We start from the raw sequence: 26,479 nt of genomic DNA, 5'->3' as shown, positions 1-26,479 counted from the left end.
ACGCTTATAGCTCTAAGTCAATGCACTGAGATGTGCTTGTCCTCGTCTGCAAGGTCAACTGACCCTGTCATGAGGGGTTTGTTACGCCTGGGCAACTGGGGGATTTCTCTTGACAAGGTAGGATGCATTAAAGCACACCTTGTGCCTGTTTGGCTGTGTAGCCCTGAGTGACCCTGTCTCTGTGAATCACGGTTGATGATATTCATGTGCTGAGAACACTGGGGATAGAGCTTGGGAGCAGGCAGCGAGGCTATAGACGTCTGTACAAATGGATCATGCAATGATGTGCTGCTCTGGGATCCGACCACTTTTCACGTCAAAGCACTGGTTCTGGTAGCTTTGTTCTCCCAGTAGATACTGTTCTTTGAATAACATGGCCTAAAAACTCTTTTAGTACAAAATCATATTAACAGCTGATGTATAAATATTGCACCTGTAAAGGAACATTACAGGTGATTTTACATTGAAGTGAATATACTGTAATGCATGTTTCTGAATATACGTCTATAGATATTCAGTTGAAAACGAAAATGAAAATGTTTTTTAGAGAATTAACAATAAAATACAATTTGTTTTAGAAGAGTTTATTTAACATCAAAATATTTGAAACCTCCTTCAAATTATCTTCTTTGGAGTTCAACAGGGAAAAAAAAAGATCTGGAACAGCTGTGTGAGCAAATGATGAATAAATTTACAAAAAACTTTGTAGTTGTAGCAGTGTTTAATTTTCAAATAGGTTTTGTGTTAAAAAAAAAAAAAAGAAGATTTTCAAACTTGAAAATTGAAAAAAAAAGATTTCACTTAATACATTTTTGTCTCAATGCTGAAAGGAGTTGTGCTGCTTAATTTTTTTTTTTTTTTTTTTGGAAGCCAGGATAAATTGTTTGAGATTCTTTGATGAACAAAATTTTCACACAAAGATGATATATGTAAAGAGTTCTTTTAATGATCATGGGAGAAAAAAGGCACATCGAAACACAAATAATCGTACATATCACATTAAAGGGACACTAAGTAGGAATTACTCCCATCTAGTGGTGAAATTGTATTTTGCATTCAAACTAATTTTGCTCTCCAGCGCCTCGCTTTTTCAAATGCGCGTTGCATCTACGGTAGGCGATATGTACCAAAAAGCTTTGACGGGATGTCTTCTAATAGCACTTCATCGAGTTTTCCTTCAGGTGAACAGGTGTGTTATTTCAAACAAACTGCAACATGACCATAAACAAACGAATGTTACAGTATGAATTACTGACTGTGGAAAACATGAAATATTGTAATTAGTAGTTATGTCTTCTTTATTCGTTATATTTTCTGAATAATGTGCATTGTTAGATATAAAAAAAATATTGTAATATAGATTGTAACACTGACTTACCTGTCGAGAAGAAAACTGGCCACTTCAGCGTCTCTTTTGAAATCTTTATCCAGCATTAGCTCTTTCCACCTAGAAAAAGCTTCCCCGACATTAACTCTTGTTTTCTGTAATCTACGGTCACGTTTCCTTTTACGTTCTATTTTTGACTGTTTTGGCGACGTTTTCTTCTCCTGTGGCGCGGCATATGTATGGTCCATAATAAGAATGCAATCCAGACTTTTAAACTTGCCGGTGCAGTTTCAAGCATCTCTCACTGCTCTGCACCTGCGTTTCTGGCTCTGACCGAAAACGCGCTGTGGAAACGCGTTGGCTTAGTACTTTTTGTCCCTCTCTGCTATTATAGTTTTGCAAGATGGCGGAACTACATGGAAGCCTCCTTCGACCTACCCGTCCCATGTATATAAAGATAATAAATTCTTCATTTACGAGGATTAGTTTAAACATTGGCATAGGTATTTGTACACCATTGAGGGCATATTTATGAATAAAAATATTGATTTTAGATAATAAAATACCTAAAAAGTTACTTATTGTCCCTTTAATAGCAGATAAACATTAACTGAACAGACAGGGTTTTTAATTAAACACAATGAAAGTAATAAGAGGAATGGAAAAAGGCGGGGATTAATCAATTAACAAAAACGAGGAACGCAACATGACCAAATAGGGAAACACAAAAGAACAGAAGTTCATGACTGTGACAAATGTATATTTCATACTTTTTTACTTAAGCAGAAATGCTCAATTAAACAGCTTAGATATCTTCCTTTATATGTATACAGCTTTCCAACTTACTTCCATAGTCCCTGATTGTGAAGTTTCTGTTCCTGTTCTGTGAAGGGGATTTGAAGTAGAATCGGTGCTCTACAGCAGGCCTGTCTCTGTCTGTAGCACTGATGATCTGAATCACCTAGAGAACAGGTGCAGAAGAGTCAGCGGAATAAAACACCACGGAAAGAGCTTGAATATTTCGTAAAAGCACTTCTAGCGTTGAAAAGGCAGCAATAGACTGTTTGATTGACAGAGCTGACGTGTTTGACTCATCAAACCTCAAAGGGTTCATTTGAGGTTGCTTTCTGCCTCTATGACTCAACCACATGGGGCGGAACTTACAACTGATGCGCTGTCAACTCCATAGACCTCTGATGACAAAGTCAAGCATTCAGAGAGAATGACAGGATTTAACATGGCAGAGAAAAATATGTAGTACTCCATCCCCTTAGCATATTTTTATGTTATATTATAAATATACTTTCTTACTACAAATGCGTTTAAATAAATGTTAATTCCAAGGCTCTAGAATCACCAAAGATCTGCAAATGTAATGACTGGTTTCAAACAGGTGATCGATACAGTTTCTTAAATTCCATAGCAACTACATTTGTGCTATACTTAAGTGTAAAATTAAGTGTATTTAAATAAATTTTAAACATTTGCTTAATACTTTGTCAGGAATTTTGCTCCCCCATGAAAGCTGCATGTATTTGTCTTCAAGGGGTTGTGCTGATATGTCTTTAGGAATTCTAAAAATGCTTTGTTGTGTAATTTATTTATATATATATCACATTTCTACATGTAAGCAAGGGAACTACACTCTCTGGTATGAAAGACTGAATAGGGAGACACTGATAGGCAGCATTGTACTAGGAGTAGCTCTCTTTCATCATGAAAGGAGGAGATCAAGGCACAGTTCTCTCACATTTATTCACTGCAGCACCCAACAACAGGCCCAGAAACTCAAATTGAAGCACAGGTAGTTATTCACACACACACACACACACACGCACACACACACACATACACACACTTACCTGTCCTATTTTTGCTTTTTCACAAACAAACGTCTCATATACCAAGGCAAGTTCTGGAGAAAACTCATTGACATCCAGCACCTTGATCATGACAGTAACTTCGCTGGACAGCAGGGGGCTGTCTAAAAGATCAGACAAAATATTGTCCATGAATTAGATAGTGAAAACTGCAAAATGTCAGACACGTTTCGCATTTGAAAAAGGAAAGAAATGGCACAAATGAAGAACTTGGAAAGTCTTTGACGTGTTATACGAATACCGAGTAACACTCTTGAGGATCTGACGATTCTGAAGTTGCTTTCATGTTACAATAAATCCTTGTAATACATCCATATTAGCTACAAAAACAAAAGGATTTTAGCTAGATTACTTATATCTAAAGACAACTTTACAGTTGTGGCTTTTCATTAGGAAATCAGCTGTATGCCAAACAATTTACTTATTTATTTGGTCTCTTGACAAATATCTTATTTTAACTGGATGTTATTGAAGGGTTTTTTTTGCCAATATGAGTGAAGCACTGCTGTATTTTTATGTCCACTAGATGGTGATGCAGTCTTCAGAAATGTGTTCAAGCGACTGGTATAAAAGTGTATCCCCATTTCAATCTACAGTTTTATTATGGATGTAAACTTGCTTGGTTATTTAGGCTGGTCATGTTGTATCTGTGCATTTGGGTAAAACACAATCCACCATACTTACTAACTTTTGTTGCTACAACAGTGACGTTGTGTTCTGAGTTTCTCTCTCTGTCCAGTGCTTCACTGACAGACAGAGTTCCTTCAACAGGGTCAATGTCAAAGTGGTTTTCAGAGTCCTTTCTCCAATCAACTGAATATCTACAAACCAATTCATCAAAGACAACAACAACAACAAATAAATGGATCAACCACGTTAAACGATTCATTTCCAATTTTTATGATTTTAAAATTGTAAAAATATCCAGTAGTTCACAAAAAAAAAAATAATAATAATAATAAATAAAAAAAATCTGTCATCATATACTTCTACAAAAGAATATTTTAACAGCCAAACGGTTTTGGTGTCCATTGCCACTGTGTGGAAAAATACACTGAGACATTTCTCAAAATATCTTCTTTTGTTTTTCACAGATGAAAGGAAGTAATTCAAGTTTGAAACGTCATTAGATTGAGTAAATTCCTTTTGTGTGGACTATCTCTTTAAGTATCTTTTGAGGGACATTTAATAAGTATCAATCTGAAAGTTGGAAGCTAATAGTGGAGTCTTTGATTATTCTTAATGATTTAAATTGTTTGTATATTTATCAGAACAAATGGCTCGTTCAGGCTCCTTCTCTGATTTGTTTAATCATCCTTCCTGCTACACTAGTAGATGGCCACCAGTGAGTAAGTCAGTTTAGAGTCTTATTCATGACTGATCTAGCCCAAAGGATTCAGTGTTTGAGTCTTGAATCTAGTTCAGCTCCATTTGGTCTTGCTCTACTTCTGACTCAATTCCTGACTGAAAAAAAAAGAGAACTATTTGGTTTTGTTCTTGGCTTACAACACTTGAATGAGGACTTTTTTTAAAAGTTAATATAAAGGAATAATAATAATAATAATAATAATAATAATAATAATAATAATAATAATAATAATAATAATAATAGATAATAGATAATAGAAAACATATATCTGGAACCAAGGTCACTGAAAAAGAGGATAAGCACTGTTTCACTGTATTGCTTGTCAGTCTTCGAAGGTTAAAATAATAATAATAATAATAATAATAATAATAATAATAATAATAATAATAATAATAATAATAATGATAATAATAATAATAATAATAATAACAACAATAATAATAATAATAATAATAATAATAATAATAATAATAATAATAATAATAATAATAATAATAATAATAAATAAATAAATAAAACAAACACCAGATTGTTGGATTTTCATACAGCTAAAGTAGGTTTAATTGGTTTATTTCATTTTTGAAGGAAATTAACTTTCTGAATTTCATCTTGACTGTCGACTAGAGCCCTAAAATGAAAGAATATTAAAGTAAATACATTTCCATCAATACAAGTCACAAATTCTAGCAAAACTACCCCATATCCACTGGCACAATAGGAATTTATGATGCCAGAAGAGGAAAGTTTGTAAAAAAATAAATAAAAAAAGCACATTTTATTATAATTACTGTGCAACAAGCTGAAACTGAATTTGATCTTTTTTTTTTTTTTTTTTTTTTTTTTTTGCTAGTTTTTGTATTAATATTATATCTATTATTATATATCTAAATAATATTATTAAATTAACTCTAATCATATAAATCTTATTAAATACCTAAAATTGGTCACTAGATGCTTGATATTGTAGAATGATATAAACATTCTGCTTCCTGTCTGTATGTGCATGAGCACTCTTGGTCTCTTTGAACTAGTCTGCTACTTTTCAGTCCACTGCTGTGACCTGCAGAGACCCCCGTTTCTTTAATATAAGCAGCCTAGTGCATCCGTAAAGAGGAAGGCTGCTCTTTCCTTGTAGCACCAGACCTTTACAAAGGGTTACATTCCTGCCCCTTCCTTTCTGTCTAAGGTATCTCTCCGCCTGCTTGCACGAGGTTTTCTGCTACTCCAGCAAAACCTCAGTGAGAGTATCAACTAGATTATTAAGTGCTACTGAACTTAGTGACTTCACAAACAACTGTCAAATCACCCCTTATCAAATATTCCATCTTCTGGTAAAGTTTTATAAGTTAGAAAGTTTATATTTGTGAACTAAATCAAACAGCTAGAGGGTACATTTATTTGAGTAGTTGGACCTGAAGAGGTATTTTGGTCTGATTAATTAATTAATTTACTATTATTATTATTATTATTATTATTATTATTATTATTATTAGTATTATTATTATTATTATGTATTTATATATTTATTTATTTATTTGCATAGGCATAATGTAGCTTTTCACCAGTATTTAGCTGTTAAGCAGTAAAAATGTAAAGTTTTAATTAATGTATTTAAATTCAGCATTTAAACTCACAGTTTGGCTGTCTTTTAATGTTTGTAAGACATCATTAAAATGTTTCACACATGAAGAAAATGAATGGGATTTTTTACTTTTGAAGCCTGTTTGTAATGTGATGAATGATCCAGAAACTGTATCACATTTTGATTGGACTGTACAAGAGAGAAAATTAACATTAATAAAAAAAAGGCTACTTACTTACAAAACTATATTTACACCTCTCTCTGATTTAAGCATGTATTTAGTGAGGACACAAACACAACAATGCAGCATTCTATGTGTAAAACAAAGTTTGATATATTCAACATAAAACAATAAGTAAATATTGAATAACTTAAATTTTACATGCAACACTGACAATTAATGTATGTATTTTGGCTCTGCCATATAGTTCCAAATGAAGTTAATGCAGAATCAACCGCCATGTTTCAGAGAAATGAAAGCAGCTGGTGGTGTTCCTGAATTAATCCAATTGTAAAATTAATAATTTATTAAAGACAAGCACAGTGATACTAACTCTAAAATGCAACTTCAACTTTGTTTACTGTCCATCCCACAATTTTTTTTTTTCAGTTAAAATTAACCTATCAATCCAACACTCAATTTAAGAAATAGACAATCCACAGATGTGAACTATATTATAAAAGCAGAACGTTTCTAAATTACTCCCACCTCCATTCATGTACCTCCATCAAATATTAATATCAACACAAATGCTTTCATGAAGACAATGCACTTGTGTCAAGCTCTCAGATGTTTTTAACATCAACATTGCAGCTAACACATTCAGGCGTTTAAATGAAGACCTAAAAAAAGTAAATGTGCCACATTAAATAAAGTTCACGCTTGCTAACTGCACCAGAAGTTTGTCAGAGTGGATTGGATTAAAGCAGTGCACACTCTGCTCAAAACAAGATTGCCAAATGGACTGAACCCAAGGGACCACAGGTTTGTTATTGTTTCATGTTGTCTAGTATACTTGGACTGGTTTATGTAGAGTGCTGTTGAAAGGAGTTCCCATAGGACGCTGTGCAAATACACATGTATTTAAAGGCGAGGAAAAGTGTGTGTGCTTTGATTTGACCTACATCTGTGTGTGTGTGTATGTGTGTGTATGCGTGTGTATGTGTGTGTGTGTGTGTGTGTTTGTGTGTGTCGTTCTCACATACCTAACAGGACTATAGCCTACATCTTGGTCCTCAGCTGTGACGGCTCCGATTATGATGCCCACTGGTGTGTTCTCATATGTCTCCATTCTATAAGACAGTCGGCTGAAGACAGGAGGTTCCTCCACATCCAGAACAGTCACTTTTACTGTGGCAGTGTCCTTAAATGGTCCCAAATGTAGGAATCGATGATCAAGAACTGCATTTGAAGCTTCTACTTTAAAGGTGTAGGATTTTCTGGTCTCGTAGTCCAGACGCTGAAAAAATGAATACAATGAGACATCATCAGTCATAAACCCTTTAGGACTGATCTCTGTTTTATGGTCATTTGGCAGCATTGGTGAAGTGATATCAAATTGTTTGCGACTGCATACGGTCATAGAATAGCAAAACACCACCATCTTTCATAAAACCCACGATCTAAGTAAAAATGCTTTCCACAACAGAGGGCTCATGCAGAGATCAGACGAGAGGGGAACGGAAAGGAAAGGCTGCTGCTCACTCATCTCTGGAAACACAGGAAGGAGAATAAAGGAAGAAAAGAAAAAAAGCAAGGAGACAAGTCTTTGGCCAGTGGCTTGCATCGCTGTGCTCTTTCAGCCATATACAGCAGAATTTGGGCGCAGTTACACCTGAAAAGCACAACAGAATGGACTGCAGATTTCAAGTTCAGCAAACGGCATTAAAAAACCCCACTAGCCCATGATGAAACTTAAAAAATGCTAATAACTAATGATTTTATATAATTATTTAATAATGCCTATATGACATCATCTTCTATGACATCACTATAAACTATTAACATTATTAAATGGTTATGTGTGTATGTGTGTGTGTGTGTGTGTGTGTGTGTGTGTGTGTGTGTGTGTGTGTGAGAGAGAGAGAGAGAGAGAGAGAGAGAGCTCTAATTTCGCGGTGTTGCCATTTAAACGTGTTAATTACAAAAACAAAACGTTCATTGTACTGTCTCTGGAAAAATCAACAGTGATTGATCAGCCTTTATTTATATACAGTATTGTAGACGTTATTACCTAGGCGAAGCTAAATTTGCTGAAATATAGGCTACAGTAAGAGCGCCCGCATGGTTGTCCATCAGATGCCTGTCAAAGTTGAGTTCGTTACTATAGCAACAGTAAAACTGTCATGTCGTTATAACGAGAAAACAAACTTTCGTTATGTCGAGATAACGAGAAAAATAATCCGTTATAACGAGAAAACGAACTTCGTTATGTCGAGATAATGAGAAATATAAGTCGTTATAACAAGAAAACGACTTTCGTTATGTCGAGATAACAAGAAAACTAATTCGTTATGACGAGAAAACAAATTTAATGCATGGCCGCTTAGAACTCCGTACAGAGAGACTTTTTTTAATAATTTATAATTAATTTCTTAGGAAAGGAATGACAAACAAAGCATGACAGTACAGAGCAAGAACATTTGCTCAATTAGCTTTGTTCTAATAATAATAGTGACCGCAGAACACAAATGATAAATCATGTCCTGCGGATTTGTTTTTCCACTAGAAGTTGCCTTTGCATGATTGCGGCTTGTAAAAATAAACTAAAAATATTAGCCTAGAAATGCGCTTCATGTGCTGATATCTATATTAATTGATTTTATTCAAGTCTATAAGTCTCCACTGCTTAATGAAATTCAACACATTAGGTTAAAACAAAAGGGAACAGAAGCAATTTTGATGAACATTTTTGATACATCTTCAGCATCTAAACAGATTTACATTAAGATCTAAAAAATGAATTATTCATTTTCAGCATACCTTACACAAATAATTCCAGTCCAAAACCCAGTGTGTTTATCTGAAAAGAAAAACTACTGCACTGGGGTTGGTTAATAACTTTAATAGAGTGTAAAAAATAAAAATAAAATAAAAATAAAAACAATTATCTCAGTCTGTTGCAAGCCAAAAACAATGGACATAAGTTTTCCAGAACAGCTTAGGGAATATAAATCCTCAGCAATGTTGAAAGAGTTTGATAAAAAACACTTTCATAAAAAAAAAAAAAAAAAAAAAAAAAAGACCGATTACAAAGACAACTTACCAATATTTTTTACAAAGACCTTAGTACTAAAAAAGCATCAGCTTTATGTCTGCACCACACTGCTGTTCTGCAGGAGGTCTCATCATGGTGACAGCAAACAACAATTATGTCTGTTGTTTCAAGCTAGATTAGAGATATGTGACTGCCTCTCTGTCTGCAGGCTGAGCTATCCATAGTGCTGGTCATGCTGAAATAAGTACAACCTTAGACATAACAGGACATTTATGTATTTGCAACTTTTGGACAAAAGACTAGCATTACAATTTAGCTCACAAACTCTGGCCTTGAGAGAATACCATGATAGTTGTTTCAATCGGGTCTACATTATTAAAGCATTAACTTTACATGTCTAAACATGTTCTGATTCTGTTCTTTTTGTCCTTCTGTGCTCCTGTAACAGAGTCATAAGGGACACGTTTAGAGTGAGAATGGGTTGTGTTTATAGCCGTTTCAGAGTCTTCTGAGGCTGTTACTCTGAGAATTAACACAAAGGCCTGTTTCTCTATTTTGGATAATCTCCAATCTTAAGAGAATGCTATTGTCAGATGCTAGTCCATAGAGTGTTTTTGTTATTCATTCAATACAGTGCACATACCAAAACTTTAATTATATCCCCTTCTTATATACATTTATTCATGAATTTTTTTTATGCATATCTACACTTTTTTTTTAAGTACTGTTCATTCTACGGTAAGTGCAAAAGGTTTTCAATGAGGAAGGATTAATACAAGCCCTTATGTTGCAAAACCAAAATCCACCTTTCAATCCTTTAGTTAATATAAAGACAATTATCCCTGCAAACCATTACCTTAGTAGATCCTCTTTATGCTCAAAGCAGCACTGAGCCCATAAAGCCACGAGACCCAAATGCTCAGCCTCAGTGTTTCAGAAAAGTCCCTGTGTAGCAGAGCAGGGGCGTGATGGAACAGTTTGTCAAAGAGAAATAAAGGGAGAGGGACGTCTGTTATTGAGGACAGAGGGGAGAGGGGGCATTGTCATTGACCCTCCTCCATGCTCCATGGTGAGGATCCCACATACCCATTTCCAGATATTTTTTGGGTCACCAGAAATGACACTTTGTCACTGTGCAGCCTCAGTTTGGGGAATAAAAAAGTGGAAAATAAAAGAAGGAATGAAGGACAAATCTACTGTTGATGATTTTATAAATTATGAATTATGAGGTGATCACAGAAAAAGAGAGCTTTTGATTAATTAAATAAATACAAAATCAATTGCACAGATTAATGTCATTTATTATGATTAGTCAAACATAAACATTTGAAGTTGTAAATAATATATTTTCACACCGAATCACCAAATTAATGTGAAAACAAAACAGTATTTAATGCCATTTCTTACTAAATATTATGAATAATGCCATTTCTTGCTAAGTACTATAAGACCAGAATGACCAATACCAAATATGACCATTATTTATAAATAATTTGTAACATTTCAATTAAAAAAAAATATTCACAGAAATATGAATACACAAACATACGTAAGTAGATGTACACGTCTAATGTTAACATTACTTAAACCTTATAATAAAAATATAAACAATACTGACAAACTTAACTTTGCTTTTTTTTACCTTAAAAAGATAAATGTAAACCTATTTTGGTAAACACTTTAGTTTAGAGTCCAATTCTCTCTAATAACTAGTTGCTTATTAGTACACATATATAGCATAGATCATTGAATCTGATTAAATTGTTTGCATCTCACTCAGAAATGACCAAAAAGTTTAATTTCCTATTTAAAACTTGACTCTTCTGTAGTTACATTGTGTGCTAAGACCGACAAGAAATGAAAAGTTGTGATTTTTCAGGCAGATATGGCTAGGAACTATATTCTCATTTTAGCATAATAATCAAGGAACTTTGCTGCCGTATTATGGGAGCAGTATGTGCAATGATATTACACAGCGCCTGAAAATAGCCTGGCGTTGGAAGTGACCTAGCTGGGGACTATGCACCCATGATGTACTGTAACTACAGAAGAGTCAAGTTTTAAATGGAAAAAATATTGAAACTCTTTGGTCATTTTTGAGTGAGATGCTAACGGTCTAATCAGATTCAATGATCTATGCTAAACTAAGCTAAAAGTGCTACTGCCAGACCCCGGAAAACGTCTGAATGGATTAGAAAATGGTAAAACTCAACAGTTTAACACTATTTTCAAAAATAGCGGTGTGTTCGTAGTGCGTTGCTAATTCACATGCATATTACTACCATACTGGTGGTTTATTTTCGTTTATAAAGCACCTATTAATGCCTTATTCTTGACCATATTTTACATCCCTTAATGCTTAATACCTTACTAACTATTAATATGCAGCAGATTAGGAGTTTATTCAAGCAAAAGTAAATAGTAAGTTAATAGTGACCACCAGTCTCCAAACTTAACTGTGACCTATGTTACATAATAGTTTATCTAACATTCTATTTATAGTGCTAGTACTTTTTAAATGACAAAAAAAGTAATGAAACTAAAGTCTACTATATTTGTCTACTACAAAGCATAGCCACCATTGCTTTCCTTTTCTTCATATGCATCTCTTCATCTTGGTCTAGATAGAGATGAATAGCCACAGTGGCCTGTCATTAGGTGTCCAAAGACTACACTAGTTTTGAGTAATGAAAGTGTAACCTCTCTACTCCCTGAAGGATAAGAACACACCAGCCTCATCCGCACGCCTTTGCAAAGGCATTTGTTTCAGCTAAGCACTTATAGCACAGCCAGCAAGTCTTTGATTGGCCATGTTACAGGGTATCTGAGGGGATTTCTACTTGTCACATCACATCAAGAGATAGATGCTTATTGCCATGGGTGCACTCATTTATTCATGTCCACTAAATATACAAATATTGGGCTCTTTCTTGGAGAGGTCAGCACCTACAATACATTTTCTTTTTAGCATGTTGGCAAAACAGGAATGGGAAAGCAATGTTCTTAGGACAATCGCAAAGCACATGTAAAGCACAATGAATTGATAAATCCAAGAGCAGGCATTGCATAGAGTGGGTTAAGCATTCGCGCTTTTATGGCTTTATGCATTATTCATTGGAGATACTATGGCCATCCAGTAATAAGATATGACTCACCTCGGGGCAAACACACACCAGCCCCTTAATGAAAGAACACGAGGGGTTATTGTTGTGATCCTTGAATTCACATGTGTTTGAAAAAGAGATGCAAATGGCATTGTGATTTGCATCTGATGTCATCCAGCCTTAGCCAGCATATAAATATTGCCTTAAATAAACATCCAAATACTGTCAAAGAATTCACTTACTGTGCGGTAAAGGAGCTCCTGTTTTATGTACAATACTGCATAAGCTACATCTGGAACTGCACTATATTAACAGATTTTTGCCTAAGAAAGAAATAAAAAAAAAGGTATACAATCATTATGCCATGGCATTATAAATAAATAAATAAAAATAAAAATAAAAAAATGTAACAAATTTTGATTTTTTTAATCTATAGAGAAAAATGCAGTGTGATAGTCTTCTCTTCTCATTCATGTTCATATATACTGTAAGTTTTGCCTCTTTGCTGCCATCTATGTTTGAAAACCTGAAATTGCATTTCCTTGCAGAATTATATTCCATACGTGGGTTGTGATCCAGTGCGGATTATTCTGTATTCACTGTACTAAGTAATCACAGATTCTAGCTTATGTCTTGGAATATATGACCCAAATAAGAATTTTCTCCATATATTGTCATCTGAACAAGTAAGTAACAAGTCTGCCACACTTTGTTCTGACCAACTGAGGAAAAAAAGCATTAAGATAAATTGTGCTACCAATGGTTATATAATCTAATTATCGATTAGCTCATATCAAACCAAACCCTGCAAAATATAATTATTGTTATACTTTATTCTTAAATTATTAATGTTAACAACATCAGCATTGCTTGACTATGAAAATAGTGTGTATAAGCATGTAGATTTCAATTTCTGTATAGTCTAATCTCTAATTGTCACAACAATATACTATAAAATGTAAATAATAAATACATGTACACTACTATTCCAAAGTTTCATTAATCATTTTATTTAGCGAGGGCACATTAAATTGATAAAAATTGAAAATAGAAAAGACAATGTTACAAAAGACTGTTATTTCTAATAAAGGCAGATTTTTTTATTTTATCTTTCTATTCATCAAATAATTCTAAAATAAATAAATTAATAAATTAATTAATAGATCACGTTTTTCAAAAGGAAACAGCAATGATTATCATTGTTGATAATATTAATAATTATCTCATGAGCAACAAATAATCATAGTAGATTGATTTAAGAAGCATCATGTGACACTGAAGACTTGGCTGCTGAAGCTTTGCAAACATTACAGTTTTTACTGTATTTTTCATCAAATATCTGTAGTCTTGGCACCGGCGGCGCCAGGGGGGGTCTTGGGGGGTCTCAAGACCCTGCCAAAAAATGCCTTGACCCCCCATTTGACCCCCCAGCCTCTTCCTGATTAAAATATATATATATATTCGGGATAAAGATCCAAAAATGTTTCTCTTCAAACTACGCAGAACAATAATACATAATTATCATTTCGACATTTATTCATACACTGAACCGAGAACCGTTTCTGTCGGACGCGTCCGATTCGAGAACCGATGAGCTGATGATAACTGCGCATGCGTGATTCAGCGCGAAGCAGACTGACACAGAGCGCATCTGAACCGAACTGATTCTTTTGGTGATTGATTCTGAACTGATTCTTTGCTAATGTTATAAGCGCGGGTAAACCACAGGCTTGAATGAAGGGCAATCATCGCCAATGACGGCATTACATCGAGCGCAAAAGAACCGGTGAACCATTTTTTTTTTCAGCTGGTTTATTTGATCGAATTGTCCGAAAGAACCGGTTCACTTGAGCACCTGCTCCTTTGCCCCTTATGTGCCCTTTTGTCAAAGCAAAATTTCCTCAATTTTTTTTGTAATAACATAGACTTTTGTGAATGCCTGCCCACGCCCAATCATAATATTAGTACAATTTATTAATAATAATTTAGCCGTAAATAAAATGACGAACATGATGACAGTTCACCTGACTACGACCTCATCCAACTGGGAAGATTCCTCATGCTGCACGCGCATTTTTTAATTGCTAGAGGATATTTTCAACATCGTGGCAGCTGGTAAGTGGTGTTTCATTCTCAGCGAAGTGATTTTGGTGTTTATTTACTTATTATTATTTTACAAGAACGATGTGATGTGAGAACATGCAGATACGTTGTTTATATTGCTGTGTGTAGCCTGTAGTGTAGAAGTAACACTAGCGTGCTGTTTGAGGGAGAAAAGTTTCACAGGCATCGAGGGGTCTGGTCTTTTTTATGTTATTTGAATAAACTTTTATTATATTACAGTACTTATTTATTTTTAACACGTAAAAATAATTATCACAACACTGGTAAGGCTTATTCAGATTTTCTCATTCTCTGAATTATCATTATAAAAATAAAAACAATTCAGAAATGAATTAAAATATAATTATATTTTAAATGTGATGCAAATATTTTTTCTACAAAAGCAACAGTGTTTACAACAGCAAGACCACTTTAGCCTGTAAACTCAATATCTATCTGGAAATAAATGTAAAAATATCAATGTCAATAAAAATGCATAATATACCTGACATGAAAGTGCAGTGTGAAGGATATGAATAACAAATGTAGCCTGTCATTTGTTTACATTGCAAAGGTGTTTTTGTTGTTTGGTAGCAGAAATATGCAGTTATTAGCCATGTCCACTCTATTTTTTGTTGGTTTTCATGAGACCCCCCTTGAAAAGACCAGGACCAGTAATATATATATATTACTGTCTGAGACAAAAAATGACTACAAAAAGCCATATTGTACCTTTTTCAGTATGACTGTTCCCTCATGAGTGTTCTTATTGCTGTAAATATCAAACATGGAGCGTCCGTCACCAGGAGCGATGCTATATTCCACTTCTGCATTCTTCCCTGAGTCCAGATCATGAGCTTTGACCCTCCCCACAGACGAGCCCACGGGTGAAGATTCAAGAATGCGTAGGTGAAAGATGCCTGTCGAGATTCATAAACACCTTTATGAGTGATCCAACTCTCCCCTCAGGAATGGACATAAGACTTTACATTTAGAAATTACACTGATAGGTAGCTAACAATAATCATCCACTAATCACTTCAGCAGCTCAGAAGGGAAATTCTAGAATGCTAATCACATTTGCAAATTCAACACTATTCAGTTGTTTGTGTTTGGCAAGAGCCCTTGGTGACTTAATCATTGCCAATTGTAAATCTGAGGTTCTTCTCGGGTCATGCATACTGTTCAGTCCCTGTTTTGAAGATAGCACCTCTTTGATATTAGTGCCAGCCATTAAGTGAATTAAACAACTCAAACAATGGACTCATGTTTAAGGTTTCTACAGAGCATTTCAAATATGAAACCAGACTAAATTCACATTAAGATAAACTGCAGCTGATATAGAATTGCTTACAGTATATTGTGAGCTTTATTGCACTTTATAATGAATCTTGCATGTCTATTAACAGCTGCTTTTGAGCATACTTTTAGAAAACCGTGGTGGGTTGTCGTTGACATCACGGAGAGTGATATTGATGGTTGTGATCCCAGCTAAGCCCCCGAGCTGGCCACCCATGTCCTTAGCCTGTATGACCACCTGGTACATTTCTTTGACCTCCCTATCCATGTTGGGTAAGGCAACTCTTATGATTCCTAACACAGAGAGACAGAAAAAGGGAGAGCATGTGAGAACATATACATACATATATATATATATATATATATATATATATATATATATATATATATATATATATATATATATATATATATATATATATATGGTTGCCTGTTTTTATGCTAATTTCCAAGACTAATGAAATTTACATAAAACAATTAAGCGACTTAACAAACTCAATGAAAATCATGCAAACTGTTGCCTTCAGTTCTACAGTTTTTAGAGCGAGGACAGCAAGATGATTCTTATAGTTAGACCCTCATCTGATGGACATAAAAGACCTTCAGCAATATGAAGAATTGAACAGGTCATAATTAATCTGTGCTGCAGTGCTTTTGTGATATTTGATGATTTGATGATACTTTGATGATATTTTATATCATTAAAAGGCAAATCCCTGGCATTCTTCTAAAGACTAATCAATCCTAATTGTTCCCCTCTCAGAGGAGCTACTTTTTGATCAGGAGATGATGGCATGACGTGAGGCGAATAAAATGCCAAAGGCAAAGTAGTAGAAAGGCTTTGGGCAGAGGGGTGTGCTGAATTCTACAGAATGCAGAAGACCATGTGTTTAATCCCTCACCTGTCTTGGGGTCAACAGAGAAGTACGGCTGCCCATGAAGTATGCTGTATACAATCTGCGCACTGTTTCCATAAGTAGGGTCGTCAGCATCAGTGGCAGTTATTTGTGTCACATATGAGCCTGATCACAAACATAAAAAATACCATAAAAGGCAATTAAATGACACTAGAATTGGCATATATAATAATAATGAGGAATACAGACAATATTTATAATTCACAGAAAATTATATATTTATAAAATTATTATATATAGTACAAAAATGTACTTATGATTGCACTGCAATTGTAAACAAGCATACATTATGCAACAGTGTATGGTTTATGTTTGTTTCAATTTGTTTAATCATGTATCAGCCAGAGGAGAAAGAGCTCCTTGCTGATTCTTTGTTCCTCCAAGGTTTTCTTCCTGTTCAGCTTAAACTTCTCAAAAAGATCTGGCTTGTCAGTGTCGCCTATGGCTAGCTCACTGGACGTTGTAAAGCACTATTCTTTGTAAAGCTGCTTCATCACAGTGTGTATTAAAACCTGTAAAATAACAAGTATACAAATATACAGTATATAGACCGCTTAATGATTAAATCCAGTTGTTTCAATTAGACCCATTGCCACAGGTGTATAAAGTCAAACATCAAGCTATACAGTCTGCATTTACAACAATTTTGTGAAAAAAAAAAAAATAGGTTCTACATATTAAGAGATCAGTGAATGGTACTGTGATAGGATGCAACTCACCCATAAAGAAGAAGATAAAGTCACAGAGTGAAGTGACCGAGCGCTGAGGCACATAGTGCATAATAATCACCAACGCTCTGCTGATTCCATAGCTGGAGAATTCCTAACTTCCACTGGCATTAATATCATAACAAACTGTACAGCTTCATAGAATGGGTTTCCATGATGTCTCACATCACAAGTACAATGGCAAACGTTGAATGGAGTGGTGTGGCATGCCGCCACTGGACTCTGGAGCAGTCAAAAAGTGTCTTATAGAGTGATGAATCATGCTTCTCTATTTATTTGACAGTCTGATGGGCGAGTCTGGATTTGGAGGATGCCGGGAGACCGTTACCTGTCTGACTGCATTGTGCCAACTGTAACGTTTGGTGGAAGAGGGATAATGGCACTGTTTTTAAGAAGCGGGCTTTTTCAGGGATGTATTTAGAATACAGTGTCCCTGTTGGTGTAATGGTCAGTTGTCCCAATACTTGTGTCCATACAGTGTATGTAATGATAAGTTTTTTTTTTTTTTTATATATATATAGGTATTAATATAAATATGTACTCCACCACATTAGATATCATTATAATGTAATTCATTATGATGTTAATATTTATGATTTATAAACATACGAAGACCAGAGAAACATCTTTTTGCACACTTATTATATAAAAATGTTTGATCAAAATGTAATAACTTATTCGTCCAATGAATGATGGTGTATGCCAGACTTTTCCAGTCATTTAGTCTGCTTTAAACCCACCCCTATCAATTGCAAGCTTGCATTCATTTTTGAGTGCAACAACAACATCTCAAAATCCAATAAACAACCTATTTTCCCCACCCTACATTTTTCTTTCTTTTTTCCCCTTTGGACAATTTGTTACACTCAAAAGTGTGTCACAATACTGCTATGGTAGCACCATATAACATTTAAAAAAAAAAAAAAAAAAATTATAATGAGGCTGTGAGGGATAGAAGTACAGAGTGCTTAATGGACTGTACTGTTGGCTAACAAATTACAGATTGTCTGACAATATGTCTTTTTTCTGTCTCTCTCTTTGGATGATCTGTTACACTCAAAAGTGTGTCACATTTATAGTCTGGGTAGGACCATATTTTATTTTTGACAAAAATGAAAATATGGATGTGAGGGATAGAAGTACAGAACGTTTTGACAATATGTCTTTCAGAAATAGAAAAAAACTAGGAGGACCTAGGACCTTTATACAGTGGGTGCAGTGACAATATGTTTATCCCTAAAAGCCTAATACTTTTTGAACTAACCAATTAAATTGTTTCCCAAATATATGTATTAAAAAAGTCTCAAATATTACAATGCACTAGGATACAAATCTAAAAAATGGCCTTCAATGTAATCGATTCAAAATGGTGTTTAGAAATATAAGAGTCAGAACAGCTGTGAATGATTTCCTAAGGGAAAAAGAGGTGCTCCACAGCATTTGCTAGATTAAGCATTTGGGATTAGTTGTCAGTGTGGCTGGCCAGCTGGTCCTCTGAAACGTGCCCAAAAGCCTTCTAAAACCATCAAAACAGACCATCTTAACCAGCTTGGCCAGGCCGGGAGACCAACTAACCACCTTAGGCTGGTTTTAAGTGTTTTGTTTTTTGTTGTTGTTGTTTTTTTATCAATTCAGTTATTTATAAGAGCAACAGATAGTGTTTAAAGTTTTTCACTGACCTTAAAGGGGTCATATGATTTGATTTAAATTTTTCCTTTCTCTTTGGAGTGTTACAAGCTCTTGGTGCATAAAGAAGATTTGTAAAGTTGCTAAGACTTAAGTCTCAAATCCAAAGAGATATTCTTTATCAAAGTTAAGGCTCTGCCATGCCCACCTAAAACAACTCATTCAAACACATGTCTACCTCACTATGTGGAAATATTTGTGTAATGCCGCCCAAATCTTCAAGCAAAGAAAGAAGCCGTGGTTTCAGTAACCACAGTTAGTATTGAAGCAGCCATGTCAGTGAGATGCTGTGTGTATCTAGGTGAACGCAAAAGCACTTTATTTGGCCTTCTGAAAGTAGATGCATTTAGAAATCTTTAAATTTACTTAGAACAGCAATGCATTTTATGGACGACCGTTTCGTGGACCTAGGAGTGGAGGTAATTCTGACTTTGCTATGGTAATCTGCCACTACTGAATCGCCTACTGTATGTTTTGGTTTTGATCTAAGTATTTACATATTGACTATGTGCCTTTAATGGTTTGCACATCATGTGTGTGTGTGTGTGTGTGCGCATGCATGTGTTTATTTATTGTCTTTACATTTATGTTGAAAGATGAAGCTTGTGATTATGTAAAGTGGTGTTACATTTTCAACAAGTGCTTGTGATATTTGACCAATCAAAATGGACTGGGTCAACTGGCCAAACAGTGCAGACTTGTGTTTGAGAGATAGAGACAGGGTCACACAGTGGAGTCAGCTGTCTTAACCGTCCATGGCTTGTGTACTGCAAACATATACGAGCTTTATCACTGTGTCTGTCACGTGACACTGTGTCTGTCATGTGACGCATTTGAGAGAGGTGGGGCGTTGAGGACCTACAATATTGTACAATATTTAAAAAAAAAAAAAATTGTTTTTTGAACATTAAAGCATGTCAACATATTATATTACACCAAATACACACCCCCAAAAAATTATCTTTATAAAAACATAATATGACCCTTTTAAATTTGTGGACAATAAAGCAGAAGAGTTCAGATCGTCAAATCTAGAATGAATGGGTCTCATCTTACTTTAAAGCAACATGCTTTGAGGCCAGGATTTTCTCACAGTATCAAACACCCAACCATCTGGGACATACTGAGAAGTGAACTCACCGACGGGAGACATCTCTGGGATGCTGGCAGAGTATGGGCCCTCCAGGAACCTTGGCTCATTGTCATTGATGTCCTGGACTTTGATAATGAACTCTGACTCGGGCTCTAAGGGTCTGCCTGTGAGCACGTCCACAGCCTGCGCTCTCAGTGTGTAATAAGGCTTCTCTTCTCGGTCCAGGCTCCTTAAGGCATGGATGTCTCCAGTGCTTGGCTCGATGGTGAAAATAGAACCAACTCCTTCACCTGAGAGTGTGTACTTCACGATACTTTCTCCCTTATCCAGGTCAGAGTGAAGCTGGAATGTGAGAAGCTACAGTGAGAAATCTTAATGGGAGCTGGTGTGTTAATGACTGCTAATTAGTTTCATTAACCTGTAAACATATTCAAATATATGCAAATACAAAATCAGCAAACAAAAGACATTTCTGTTACAAAACCTAATCTTTTACTAAACAAAAATCTAGCATATCCATTGAGACTTTTCCGGAAAATGACTGGTACATTGCCGTAAAGAGATCATGTGTGAACGGGATCTTTCCAAAAATACAGGTAAATTCATTCCAGGAATTTGGGCCAATCATAACAATCTGGCACAGATGACATTTACTCCTCACTGTTTATGAAAATAAATGTCATATTTTTGCTTCTTTATAATGTGCTATTGGATAGCTGTCAGGAGGGTTGGATTTAGCTTGTCATGATTCTGCCCTCGTGTCCTTGGTTTTTCCTAGTCTTGAGGCAGGATCATGACAGACCCGTGTTTTGTGTACAAGCGCATGGCCTTGTCTTTGGGCCATGTGCTTGTGTTGTCTCGTTCCCTTGCCCCGCCCCCCTTGTTAACCTAGTCGTGTCTTGATTGTCCCATCTGTGCCACCTGTCGTGTCTTGATTGTTCCCCCTATTTAGATCTCCTAGTGTGCTCTGTCTTGCGTCGGTTCATTGTTTCACATGTGTATTCCTACTGGTCAGTCTTGTGAGAAGTTTACCCTTGTAACCCCCTTTGAGAAGTCTTTGTATTAACGTGAGTGTTTGTTTGTAGTTAGTGTTTAAGAGTTTGTTTTTTCATGTCAATCCTGTCCTGTTAAGTTGTTTTGTTTCTGACATAGCCGTTGTTTTCCCCCTCGTGGGTTTTTGTTTTTCCCCTTTTTGTAAATAAACCCCTTGTTTTGTGATTCCCTGTCTGCACTTGAGTTCCTCCTTGCCTAACCTTGACATAGCTTATTTTCTTTTCTTCTTCTTTTTCTGTTCTTCCTTTCGTCTCAATTTTAATTTATTTTGATGTATATATTTCCCCTGGCTTAATGATTGCTTTTGGTTATTTTGCAAGATCTTTGTATGTTGTTTAAATCAAAGCTATATCTAGTTTGGCTGTTCTAATCTTATTTGATATGTAAATGAGTTTTTATTGTTTTTGTTGTTGTTTGTTTAATATAAATAATTAAATAAATAAATACATACATACATTTTATCCAGTTGGAGCGACTGGCACTTCTCCTTATCTGGGCGGATGAAGAAATGTATTGTCATCTGAGAAGAATTGTTAGTGATGCAGTGACATATGATAAAATAATAGTAGTGGAATCATTTATTGGGCCTATTATGACTTTTGCAATCTATTTGCAACATTTTTTTCTCTTATAGTTCAGTATTTTGGTTTGTAGTCAACTATTATGATGTCTCTGTGACAAAAGCAGCTGCGTGAATGTGAAAGTTTAAAACAAAAATGAAATCATCTACAGAAATACTGACCGCATATAACCCTCCATGTTTACAAATACAAGCACAGCTGTTTAGAGGTTGATGATGTCACACAGTTGAGTATTTTGGATAATTAATTCTGGATAGAGACCAGTATTTTGGAATGGATGTGTGAATGTCATTGACTGTGTGAACAGTGCATTTTCGAATTTACGAAAATAATTTCGAATTTTCGAATTTAAGATAATTTTATTGAAATGTACTACCATTACTGTGTGAAACAGGCTATGACAAATTATTCTTATCCATTTACTTACAGTAAATCAAATTTGGCCTACCCAAACCAATCCGACAGTATTTCATTCTCTGATCATGCATTATTATTCCTACATTTTGAGGATGTCCAAAGAGGATTGATGTGGATAACTCTCAGTTATTTATTTACTGTTAGCAGCTCAACAACATTCATTTATTTATAGCACAGATAGTCTTCAGCTGAAAATATAATGACTTTACTGAAGATTTTATGGAGCTCTCTTTTTCTGCAAGGATAACTGCTAAATAAAATATTACAAAACATAAAGACTTCAAGATTATAGAGTGTTGCAGAAAACTGTTATCTTTTCAACCCAAAAGAAGCTAAGGAAACACCACATTTTTCAGCTGGGGTAAAACGGAGTTTGACTGGAAAGGAAGGATTAAGTTTGAAGTCCTGGAATTAATAGTCTGAAGGGGGGGGGGGGGGGGAAGGATGCAAAATGTTCAAACGGAGGAGGAACTATATACTGCTAAATCCTGTCAAATAGCAGATAATCCATGAGCTACAATCCAGCATTGATAGAGCTAAACCGTGCCAAGTTTGCCATTTATATCACAAAATCTTTAAGAATGGTGGTGATGCCAGTAAAAAAATAAAAAATAAAAAAAAACAATACTCAATCATTAATTGGTGACCACCAATGGATGCATAGCAGATAAGGTAAGGTAAGGTAAGGAATAGAGGTAAGGAAGATGCTGAGTGTTGACAGTAAAATACCAAGAAAAAAGGCAGGGCTCACAATAAGAGTTATTTTCTACTGAAAAGGTCAAGTCTGTAAAGAAAATGTAAAAGTGGTGTAATATATCCTCACTGCAAAGGGCAAACAAGAAAGTGTAACTTGCTTCACATGGACAAATAAAGACAAAAAGAAAACTTGCATGTTTAATAAAGCACATTGGCAATTTTGTCAGCATTAAATAAAATGAAACAAATTCTCTAACTCTTAGAAATGAAAATGGTTAGTTTGAATCAGACTTAGTATTTCATGGGACAATTCTTAATCTGCTTGGGTCTAATTGTTGGTGTATCTGCAATAATGTTTGAAATTTATACGCAAAGTAACTTTAAAAACAAAGCAAAATGTTCAAATTAGAATCAAATTAAAGGCTTTCTTGTGACAACAGATAAAACATTATTTTTCTGACACAACCTGCAAATAGCCTTCAAATTCAGACTGCATCACTAGTTGCCTCTTAAATGTATACAATACAGTATTTTTCTACAACTTACTTGGATTGAGAAAGAATCGGTTGTTTAACAGAGCCCCTGACAATCTCAAATATCAAATATTGTTGCAGCGGATGGATAGTCAAACTGACATTTATTCAAACTGACCCATTAATTTTTAAACAAGTTTTAACTGAATTGAGAGTAGCCTATAATGTGCAATGCACATTATAGGAACAAAGCACACAAGATAACTACGTCTTTCCCCATTCCAATGTTTTACTTGCTGGCTCTAATTAGAGTTTTCCTGTCATGTAACTTTTATTTAACATTTCATGTGAAATGCCACTTTCATTATGGTGACAGCTCAAACATTACATGATGGAATATGTAATAATTTCCCATGATGTCACCTCTGTTCACAGTCTCCACCAAATTCTCATTTTAGATATGGCTGGTGTGAGCTGCAAAGTTTAAAGTGTTATGAACTAATGAAAATGCATTAGAAATTACTTCATTGTGCAAAGTGTCAGACAAAACACAATAAATGTAAGCTGGGAAATTTTTCAGCAGCACAACAGTTTTACTGTTATCTAATTTAGCTTAACAGTCAAGAAGGCTGAGGCATTAATCAAATTATCTCTTGTATTATTTAATTTAGACAGTTCATGTAAATTACTTCATGTGATCAATTAAATTTAATTAATTATTTAAATGCATATTCACAGACATATTTTAGGCAGAATATTATGTCCTTTTTAAAAGAAAATATTTAGTCAAAAAGCTGCTGATCCTGAATGTGCAGATTCATCCCCCTTATTATACAGACCTACATATTTAGAAATGGTTGACAGAATTATAAAATAACAGTGATTATAAAATGTCAACAACTGTTAAAAATTACTCTTTAAAAGCAGCTTGCTCATTTGATGCCAACATGAACATCATCCATGCAATTCATAAGTAGCCTGTAAGCCTAATTTTTCCAGTGACCTGAGTTAAAGGAGGTTATAGCCAGCAGACACTATTTATAATAACAGGCTAACATGTTTGTTTGCAATTAAAGCTTTATTAGCTCTTGCAACTTCTGTTCTTAGAGTTACATAAATCAGAGGTTACAGTCAAGGCTCTATAATGTCATTTGACTGATCTTGAGAGAAAAAAAAAGTTGTTTTTGAGTGTGTTGATGTGGCATGTGGTTGAGAACATGACCGTGACAAGCCCCTTTCTTCCAATGTACATATGCACACACAGCACTCAGCTAGGTCACACTGATTGCACTGGCATTGACTGCAACTATTCAATTTGGCCCTGATCCCATTTAAATTGATGGTGCTCAATCCAAACTATCTTTGTAGAGGACCTTGATATGAAATTTTCAGCCTGGGATACAATATGGAGCCCTTTTAACCTTCTTCCTTTCCTGTGAATACCAATTAAATGGTTTCAGGTTATAACATCCACATTTTTATGTTTGACATGTAACAGTTTTGGTGGATCATAACATGTCCCACAGACAGATAGAAGATGGTGTGAAAAAAAAAAGTCCACTGACGTCAGATGTCATTTTTTTTGGTTTTTGCAATGTAAGTTTTCCAAAGTCAAACTAAAGCCGGGTGCACACTGTGTGATTTGTAATAGTCCTTTATGATTGTTGCTATTCAGACTGTATTAACATGATCCTCATGTCCCACTGTAGGATCTCAGCTTTCATTAATGTCAGACTGTACGACAGTCAAGAAAAAAAAAATAAAGACCCATGCAAGAAACATCAACCCATGACATGTTCGGTGAAGGTGAGCTGCATTACATTGGAATGAAATGGTGGCTAATGGTGCATGTCCACTGCCACAGAGCAGAGCAAACATTTTCAGGTCATTCCTATGAAAGCTGTGCAAATTACCTTTGGAGAGAATCTCACATTCTTTGCTGCTCTTGCAAATACATTACAGTCAACATCTGTACATTTAGTGTACATCTGAATGTACAAAAATATATGTATGTATTTATGCATTTGTAACATTTTATTTGCAATGCACTGCAAAAAAATAAAAGAAAAAAATAAATCAATAAAAAAAGATAATAATAAAAAATATTCATTCATTATTATATTTGTAACTTTTTACATGTAACCACTTCCTGCAGTCTCCATTGCAACATCTGGCTGTTCAACTCATGAACCATGTTTTGTGGTACATAGAATATTTTGTTTTAAGTAACTTGTAATCAACAAAGAAGGGAATATGAAAGAATAACTGCAAGCTCTAGTTCAAGCCTTTGCACACACCCATCGTTTTATTCCCAATCTATACTCAATACCTTTGACTCTAAACATCGACTCTGAGAATCAATTTCATCTTACCTTTCCAACATACTGCGGATCAGATCCCATGTATTCCTCCAGAACAAAGAACTGGTTCCACACCCATCCTCTCTTGACTCTGTGAATTCCCATCATGCTGTGTTTCCTAAGTGCCAACATGTTCCTGTACTGCTCCTTCCCCATCCTAGTCTGGGATGAAGAGTGGAGGGGTGAAACGAAGCTTTTGTCTAAGAGGCACCAGAGGAACAGCAGCAGGCAGTTCCCCATGAGCATTGGAACAACCTTGAAGTGTAAAGATGGACACAGGTGACTTCTATGGTGATGGCAAAGGAGCAATGAATCCAGTATGAAGAACTCTACAAAGCCTCACTGACGCAGAACAACTAACATCCATGGAATTCCTGGGGTACTTAAAATTTTAGTGACCACCTGTAAGAGAAAAGAAGTAATGGCACTTCAATTCAATGAGATTATGAGGATTTGCTGAGGTGTCTGGCTATCATGTTGGCATGTAATGAAAGCAGACAACCACACTGTCTGTTATGTTTTTACCTTTGCAGCATAAATCTTTGTCTGTTAAGCTCTACTGTAATCTCACTTAAAGGGCTTTACAAATACTG

The 26,479-nt window shown here is 35.1% G+C and overlaps 1 pseudogene; it reads right to left on the bottom strand.

The window, feature by feature from the left end:
* The window catches only part of LOC113080875 (cadherin-12-like), a 32,123-nt pseudogene extending 5,991 nt beyond the window's left edge, over positions 1-26,132 (bottom strand).
* Positions 26,133-26,479: the final 347 nt, after the last annotated feature.

Source organism: Carassius auratus, unplaced genomic scaffold (genome assembly GCF_003368295.1).
Source record: "Carassius auratus strain Wakin unplaced genomic scaffold, ASM336829v1 scaf_tig00032385, whole genome shotgun sequence".
Lineage (NCBI taxonomy): Eukaryota > Metazoa > Chordata > Actinopteri > Cypriniformes > Cyprinidae > Carassius > Carassius auratus.
This window is presented reverse-complemented; position numbering and strand designations above follow the sequence as displayed.